Source organism: Papaver somniferum, chromosome 1, assembly GCF_003573695.1.
Source record: "Papaver somniferum cultivar HN1 chromosome 1, ASM357369v1, whole genome shotgun sequence".
In the NCBI taxonomy this organism is placed as follows: Eukaryota; Viridiplantae; Streptophyta; class Magnoliopsida; order Ranunculales; family Papaveraceae; genus Papaver; species Papaver somniferum.
The window spans coordinates 226,535,622-226,545,426 of record NC_039358.1 but is presented as its reverse complement, the minus strand read 5'-3'; the positions used below and the strand labels follow the sequence as shown (position 1 = coordinate 226,545,426).

The 9,805-nt window shown below is 34.8% G+C and overlaps 1 pseudogene; it reads right to left on the bottom strand.

Moving 5' to 3' along the window:
- Positions 1-4,678: 4,678 nt before the first annotated feature.
- On the bottom strand, positions 4,679-6,789 carry LOC113337802 (annotated as a pseudogene).
- Positions 6,790-9,805: the final 3,016 nt, after the last annotated feature.

The window sequence follows — 9,805 nt, the reverse complement described above, 5'->3', positions numbered from 1 at the left end:
AACTTATCAATATCTCCCCACGATCTGTAATAAGAAGCATGTTTATGATCTTTTTTCGACCACCAAAAATTCCTTTGAATAAAATCAATCTTAGAGGTAACCTTTTTAGGTAGAGGAAAACATGACATATGATAAACATCTAAACTGGATATAACATGTTTTGTAACAACAGTTCTACCCATTTCATCAAGCTTAGTTATTTTACAAGAACTTAGCCTAGAGTAAAATTTATTAATAATGAACTGAAAAGATTTGGATTTAGATTTATCGTTGTTGATAAATGTAATTGCATCTTTTCTGATGACTACACCCATGTAAATCTAAAGGCTATGAACTACCTAAACATTTAAATTCAAGATGAACAAGATGTAAAGAACATGAAAAGTAAAGATTAACACAAGCATATAACGTGGTTCGGCAATGAAGACCTACATCCACGGGAAAGAAGATGTTTTCTTTATTGATTATAAGGTCTTACCCTTGAAAGAGCTACAAATATCACTTTGATTTCTCACTCTCTCTTTATCTAGACCTCTCTCAGGAATTCTCTATAGAAAGACCATCTAAAATATATAAGTTGTCCATCTCCTTCTACATGGACTGGTATTCATAGGAAAATGAGACTCATGAAGGCCTAGTCTTGCCGAGCTGGTGGAGCTAACGTACATCTCCTTCATCGCTTCAGACGAGTTCTATATTATTCCTTGTGATGGCTTGCTAGGTTCTCCTCCCTAGTCGTCTCGCTTCGTTCGTCATCGTATAGCTATTCCTCAGAGAACATCGTGTTGTATCACCTCTGGGTCATAGTATAGGTCGCCCAAACCTTCTGCTACGATGTAGATTCGTCCACGTCTGTTCTTATATTTCATTAAATGCAGTCCTTCTTTTTAGACTTGACCATATGAGTCGATTAGACCACTCCTCACACGCGCCATTCATGTAACTTTTGTAGCAGGTGTATCGATTCATACGAGATCAGCTTTATAGAGTATGATTTGATGTTTCCACCTTATTATCTTATCATGAAATCATCCCTTGAGATGTTGACACGTGGCCATCGGGTATTTTACCCTCACAATAAAAAGAGGTGTACCTAAATATTTTTCAGTGTTACTTAATTTTTTATATTAAGAGTCCTGGACGGGAGTTTTATGTGTCTATGATGCATTCTTTCATTAGTAAAAAATCCATATTTTTTCTGAAATTAATAGCTTGACCGGAGGCTATGGCAAAAACATTTATAACTTTCATTAGATTTCTAGCATAAGATAAAGAAGTTTTTGAAAAAATCATGCAATCATCAACAAATAATAAGTGTGAGATTGAAGGACTATCTTTTCTAATTTAAAAACCTTGAATAACACCATCAGATTCAGCTTGTAATAGAAGTTTTGACAGGACTTGCATACAAATTATAAAAATATAAGGCGATAGACAATCTCCCTGTCTAATTCCCCTAGAAGGAAAAAATATATCACCCGGAGAACCATTAACTAAGACTGAATAGGAAACTGTACTTATGCATTGAAAAATCATTTGACGCCAAGCAATTCAGAGAAACCAAGTTTTTTAAAAACAACAATTATAAAATACCATTCAAGTCTATCAAAGGCTTTAGAGAGATCAAGCTTAATGGCCATGGAACCATTCTTAGATTTTTTTTCTTTTTCTTTTTAAAGGAATGAAGAATCTCATGACTAATAGTAATATTATCATGGATTTGTCTATTGACTATAAAAACAGACTGAAAAGGAGAAATAAGAGAATCTAACAAAGGGTTAAGACGATTAGTTAATATTTTGGAAATGATTTTGTGAATAGTGTTAGACAAACTGATAGGTCTGAAATCCTGGGGGTTGAAGGATTACTAGCTAACTTTAGGTATTAAAGATATAAAGAGTGATTTAACTGTTTAAGAAGACATTTTGTTTTAAAAAAGTTTTGAACATGAGAGATGAGTTTATCCGAGTTATCTTTGAGAAACCATCCAGATATCCATCAGGTCCCATAGATTTCCAAGGAGCCATACTTTTCACGGTATTATGAATTTCATCCACAATAGGTATAAAAATTAAAGAAGCATTAATATCATCAGTAATAATTGGAACAACATTTCTCAAAGCTTCCTCTAAATCGGAATTACTCGCATTAGAAGAGGCATAAATATTTTTAAAGTAATTGGAAATGTGAGAAACAACTTGATCTCTGTTTTCTAACCAATTTCCTTGATCATCCTTAATAGTATGAATGGTATTACACATTGGTGTGATTTCAATTATGTTGTAGTATTATGGTTCGTTCAAGACTTGTGAAAACAGATTTTAGATCTAATTTTAAAACTAGAAATATATCAAACTCAAAAAAAAGAAAAGTGATGATAAGATTGTGGAAAGTCTGGGATTAAGGATTCCACCATTCATCAATAATTATGTGATTCAAAATTGATTTATATTATGCAATTTAAATAATTGATTCGATTCTAAATTTTTGCCAAAATCATATTTCCAAAATATCAAAGGTTAGTCGCAAGTATAACGCGTCAAGAGTCTTAAACTAAGCATGCATTATCAAGAAAAATACATTTTATTAATAAAATCATTTAATTCATTTTTTTTTGTCAATGCAATTAATCATATAAAAGTATTGCATAAAATTATTAAATAGAGATTACCACATAATTCTTGAGAGAAATGGCTTCCTCCGTCACCCCAGGGATTGGGTTTAGCTCATCATGATGGAAACACGCTCAAAGTATGATTTCATTGATCAAAATGGTGTTAACAAAGATGAGATTCTAATTAAACAGAAATATGCAACGGTAAAAAGACATCACAAATCAGTAAACTGACTGTTACAAAGAAAACAGAGTCACTGTTACAAAAGGAAGAATTGATGATAGTCAACAACATTGGTCTTTGAATGTATTTTATTCTTCACCTTCTTCTCTTATCTGTTGATGATCAAATTGCTCTGCAGCTCTCTGTTTTTCTCCCTATCTCTCCGTCTTCGACTCTAACCACCCTCCTTCATATCTCAAAATATACTCCATTAATTCCGATTATTCTCTACTTCCAGTCACGGGAATAATTTCCTTTTGCAGCTCCTTCACGCGTCTGCATGTACTCTGCATAGTCTCAACAACCTCATACACACTACATAAAAAGTTTAGCACGCTGAAAACACACACAAACCTTCCAAAATAGCTCGGAAATTTCCCGAGAATGAGCTTGCCATGTTTTGTCGAGATTACGTGAAATCTTCTCATTCAATCGAATTTAAAGCACTTACCAATCCTGTTATGAAGTAACAAGATGGTATATATCCAAATTAAGAGAAATATCTGAAGAAATCTCGTCCAAATCAATGCCAGAAGAAGTAACAGGTGATTGGTTAACTTTCTCTATTTCACTTCGAACTGAAAATCCAACCAAGTATGATCTAATTAAACACCCATGCCATGCATGTCTGTCCCAAAGGAGAAAACCCATTTGATTTCAGCCATTGAGCCTCTTTGTTTCCCGTCCAAAAATGCGGACCCTATATTCTGTTTTCTGAAGAACTCCTTTTCCTGCCAAAATTCAGTTTCAATCGAAGGGGATGAAGGTTCCCCTTAACCAGCTGCTTGGGTGCCAATAGTAATTTTGGTTTCCCTTAGTAATTGAGGTGCCTCTTATCCAAAGTGGGGGTTCGTTTAGCAAATGTCCTCTAGGAGTGCCCTGAGTAATTTTTCGAGCCGATTTTCCCAAAAATGTTTGTGTCTATCATACATATTTCTAAGTTTCACAGAATTATGAAAGAAGTGAGTGTTATTGTCATACTGCTTGAAATAATCAATCTTAGTTTTTTGTTTATAAAAACTATGATCTGTTTCATACCAATAGTCTAAGTATTTAGAATAATTCAAAATATAACCACCAATAACATGAGTGTAAGGAAGAGCTTGCAATTTCTCGAGTTCTGCATTTAATCTACCAATTGTTGTTTTTATATGCCCAAAAGAATTAACATTCCAAATACTAAGATCATGTTTCAAATTCTTAAGTTTCCCTATCATAACAAAGTTATGAGGACCATTATCCCTTTTTTTTCCAAGAATTACTAAGAACACTTTTAAATTCATGATTTATTTTGCCATCATTTAAAATATTTATATGGTCTAAACAGAGTTGGTTCATGATAAAAGCAGTTCAACAAAATGGGTTTGTGATCCGAAAAAATTCTAGCAAGATTAGTAACACGAGTATAAGGAAGGACCAAAAACTATTCGTCATTTACAAACCCCCTATCTATTTGTTCAAAAATCAGTTCAGAAAGATTCATAAATCTCTTATTACATCAAGTAAAGGGATTTTTTTTTTTTTTTGCTAATTCCAAACAAAGTAAAGGGATTACCAAAAGCATAAACATCATTCATCTTCATGCGAATAAATTTATCCCTAATAAAATTAGGAGGAAAGGAATTTGCTGGGTTTCCTCCTTGTTTCTCAAAGTCTTGAAGAATAAAATTAAAATCATCCAATAACAACCAAGGATGCATGTTGTTTTCATTCATCTGATCAAGAAAATTCCATTGGCTTCTCATGCCAATGATATTTAAGGCACCATAAACAAAAGAGACAAACAGAAAGAACTACAGTTACGATACGACATGGCCAAATTTTCATATATTTCAGCCTTATTACTTTTGTTTGTTTGATGAACATAAAAAAATAAAAAATAAATAAAAAAAATAATAGAAAGAACTTACAATTACAAATACAACATGGCCGAATTTTCAATCTAGTCTCCAATGATCTAAACAGGAACTCTGAAATAGAAAACTTATTTGACTAATCTTCTTGTCGTCTTGGAGAAACATGAGCCCACAATGGATTCTTCATCACATTAGTAAACTCTTGTTTCTCTGACAAATCAATGTCATCTCCAACCTTAGCAGTCCACTTGAATTCCTTGATAAAATTAGCAACAAAGTACTCAAGATGAAGCATTGCCAAACCATAAGCAGGACACATTCTTCTACCGGCTCCAAATGGTATCATCTTAACCTCTTTATTTCCAGTAACATCTGCTAATTCTTCATTTACACTACCATCTTCTTCATTCAAAAATCTCTCAGGTTTAAACATCATCGGATCTTCCCATACTTTTGGATCTCGTCCAATTTCTGCTATCATGACATTCACTGTAGCTTCTTTAGGTATTACATATCCATCTAACACTACATCTTGAGTAACTGCATGAGCTAGAAGAAAATGACCTGGTGGATGTCTTCTTAGTCCCTCCAGAACTACAGCTCTCAGATATGGCAGTTTCTTTAAATCTTCTTCTTGTATCTCACCATCATTAGAATCTTCTGATCTTGATTGCTCAAGATTTTTTATTTCCTCAAATAATTTTGATTGGATCTCTTGATATTTCACTAAATTAGCCATAACCCATTGTAAAGTTGTTGATGTAGTATCAGTACCTCCATTTAAAAACTCAGAACACAAACTAACAATTTCATTTTCACTCAAATTTCTTTTTCCACCTTCTTCATCAGGTAATTCAAGATTCAATAATGAATCAACATAACATAACCCTAAAGATTTCTCATCATGATTTTCTTCACTAGTTTTCTTCATCTGTTCTTCTTTTCTTGATCTAATTAAAGGAACTAGTACCTTTTTTTGATCACTTCTCAACTCATAAAACTCATCCCATCTTTTCTTGAAAACTATTTTACTCAATCTTGGAAAAAAAATTAAAATCTGAAATCTACTAAACCGCAATATTAAATTTCTCTGAACAGATTCAACTTCTCTAATTTTTTACTCATCAAGTTTTTCACCAAAACACATAAAAACAAGTAAACAAAACATACCGTATTGAAAATGATGAACAACAAGAACAGGGGTTTCCCCTGATTTCGATTCTTTGATTATGCTTTCTTTGATTATATTCAAAACCCATTTTCGAGCTGGTGAAAATGATTTAATCTTCGATGGATGTAGAATCTGAAGAGTGAGATTTCTCCGGAGTAATCTCCATAAAGGACCATAAGAACCTCCATTAATATTATGTTGATTACTTGATAGAATTTTGGATATTGCGGATGCCGGCGGACGATCAGCAAATATTGCCCCTTTTTGAATTAAAGCTTGATGAGCTAAACCTGAACTTGTAATGAATATATATTGTTTTACTATGACCAGTTGATAAAGTTACGATTGGTCCATACTTTGTTTTGAGATCTCTAAGAGTTTGTTCCAACTCTGCAGATGATTTTCTTAGCCACTGGAAACTTGTTAGAATTGGGATTGAAACAGGTCCAGGCGGATATTTTTGTTTAGGGGTGTGATGAAGAAGATTGAATAAAGCTTTTAGTGTTGCACAGAAGGAGAGTGTGATTATGATTATCAAACAAATAGATTCCATTGATGCATGAAGTTGGAGATGGGAATATGTGAGAAGGTTTCAGATGTTTGTATTAATTCTGATGGTGGTTGATGACAGAACCATGATCTTTTTTAATAAGGCTTCTCCACTATTCTTCAATCATTCAATTGGGACGACTGCAGTTGTGTAAACGTGCTGAATCATCGTTTTTGTATAAAAGATTCTGAAACATGATCTTCTTGATTCTGATGGAGTGATAGTCATATGTGAGGGCAATGAACTGATGATACTTCATCTTAAGTCGGCGGGATATCTCAAAATTATTTATTAACTACAGTACAACTTTTCAAACCGACAACTAGCTCGGCAAACATGTTGCAAGACCTTGTGTAATAATCTAAATATTTGGACAAAAACGAGATCATAAATGAGATTCATTTCACGTTCTCGAGGTTTTTCTAAATTCAAAAACTGATGATATGGATTTCCGTCCATTCGTTCCTAATGCTTTAACCGTTCATTTCCATTTGATTACGTGTAATGGGTCCGTTTCATTCAGGTGGACCCACCATGGGTTCTCCACTTCGGGACCAGGCTTTAATATCCCGGCTTAATTGGGGGCAAACATTTTAATTGGGGGCGTTCAACTAGAGGACAAAAAAAATCACCCAATCCTAAAATACGGCCTCATATTTGCTCCGATTAAAAATGCTCTAGTGATTTCGAGTAATTGTCGGTTCTTCCTCTCTACAACACCATTTTGCTATGGTGTAGAGGGACACGTAGTTTCATGAATTAGACCATGCTCCTGAAATAACCCCGCAAAACCTCATTAACATATTCACCACCATTATCAGAATGAAGGACCTTTAAAGTAGTGAAAAACTGTGTTTGAATCATCTTACGAAACGATTGGAAATGAGCGAATACATCGCTTTTATTTTTCATCAAATAGATCCAAGTCATACGAGTGCAAGCAGAAAATAACGTTGGAAACAAATGTTCTTAATAACCGAAAGAAACATGACCCAAGAGATGATGCCATAATAATATCTAACCTTTGTAAGCGCGTGAAGATCCCTTTGCTAACATAGAACGGCCTGCGCATACATCATCTACATAATACAACCCATCTCTTAGTGCCACGCCCAATTATCTCCCCATTGCTGAGATCCCGAAGAAGACAGAAAGTCGAATAGATTAATACTAAGCAATTTAATTGTGCATATACTTGTGATACTGATAAAATATTATTAGAGAGAGACGGAATTAACAGAGTATGTTCCAAGGTCAAAGAAGAGTTTAAATCCACTCTCCCTGCTCCTGTTACCGGATATGGAACTCCATTGGCATTAGAGGTTGTTGAGCAATCAGGGACGCACATATCTTTTAATATAAAGGCATCAAAAGTCATATGATTAGTCCTACCCGAATCAAGAATCCAACCGTGATCCTTAGATGAGTTAAAAGCTAATAAGGCATGTCCCATGTTACCTAACTGCTGAAGAATGATAGGGTATGTACCTGAAGAAGGGTCCTCGGTTGTATTCGTAGTAGCAGTTATTGGTACCAGCTCCACGGTGATACATAAAGCCGCTTTTCCTTTCTCAGTCTTGGAGCGAGTTTGCCACCAGTATGGGTACCCAACCTTCTTGAAGCAGTTTTCGACGGTGTGCTTATTGTTGCCATAATGAGTACACTTCCCACTACTGTTCACTGAAGGAGATTGTTGGGACGAGGAATTAGGAGTATAATTTTTTACCGCTATAACTACATGAGAAGAAACTTCTTGATTCATCATAGTACTACAACGTTGTTCTTCACGCGCACTAGTACAAACCTTCACATAGGCCACGTTTTTTGGTTTACATCCCAGCCACGTTTCGGGTTATTTGTGTGGCTACTGGTCATCAGTATAACTATAGCCACGTTTTGTGTTACCATGTAGCCATAGTGCACCATTTGGTCATGGGTTTAATCCTAAACCCATCAACTGTATCCACAGGGTATCATTTGGAAATAGTTTTCAGTCTAATCCCATCACATGTAGCCATAGATGCGTATATGGCCACATTAAATAATTATGTATGTGTCGAAAGTGTAGGATAGCAATAGACACACCTATTAATCCGTGGCGGAAAAAGGATTTATTTAGTCCATAATATATGGTTTATTAGACACGCATGTACTGATGAATTGACACATTTTATCAAACATGACAAAACATTGACATATGGTTACACCATTTCTTTTTTTTCGTGTGTGTGTGGGGGGGAGGATTATGATATGGCTATACGAAAAACAAATTGTGACCATAGCGTCGGATCCATTAGACACATGAGATTGAATTTTAACTTTTAAAGTACTAGCCATGGTTGTTACTGAGTCTTTTCTTGGGATAATGTTTATGCTTGTTCACTGCAATACAGAAACCTCAAACTCTGGTGTATAGAAGGACATATTACAAGTGATTGTGTCCATAGTTTATCATGCTAGGTTTGAAGTCAGAACCCTCCCAGAGCTTCTTGGTTCATAGTTTGTATGCTGGTATGCCATATTTGAAGTTCGAATCGACACTGAGCTTCATATTTATTGATTTCGATGATGTATCATGCTAAGTTTGAAGTCAGAACCCTCCCAGAGCTTCTTGGTTCATAGTTTGTATGCCGGTATACCATACTTGAAGTTTGAATCGATAATGAGCTTCATATTTGTCAATTTCGATGATGCATCATGTTAAGTTTGAAGTCAGAACCCTCCCGGAGCTTCTTGGTTCATAGTTTGTATGTTGTTATACCATATTTGAAGTTCAAATCGACACTGAGCTTCATATTTACCGATTTCGATGATGTATCCTGCTAAGTTTGAAGTCAGAACCCTCCTGGAGCTTCTTGGTTCATAGTTTGTGTGTCGTTATACCGAATTCGAAGTTCGAATCGACACTGAGCTTCATATTTATTGATTTCGATGAGGTATCATGCTAAGTTTGAAGTCAGAACCCTCCCAGAGTTTCTTGATTCATAGTTTGTATGCCGGTATACCATATTTGAAGTTTGAATCGACACTGAGCTTCATATTTTTCAATTTCGATGATGTATCATGTTAAGTTTAAAGTCAGAACCCTCCTGGAGCTTCTTGGTTCATAGTTTGTATGTCGTTATACCATATTTGAAGTTCGAATCGACACTGAGCTTCATATATATCGATTTGGATGATGTATCCTTCTAAGTTTGAAGTCAGAACCCACCTGAAGCTTCTTTGTTTATATTTTATACGTCGTTATACCACATTTGAAGTTCATGACCTGTATGACTAGTCAAAATTGCCTCAAGACCTATGTGACTAGTCGAAATTCAAAACGAAACATAAAGAAAAAGCACAAAAGCACAAAGAGAAAGCACAAAGAAAATACACTTTCTTATTTTTT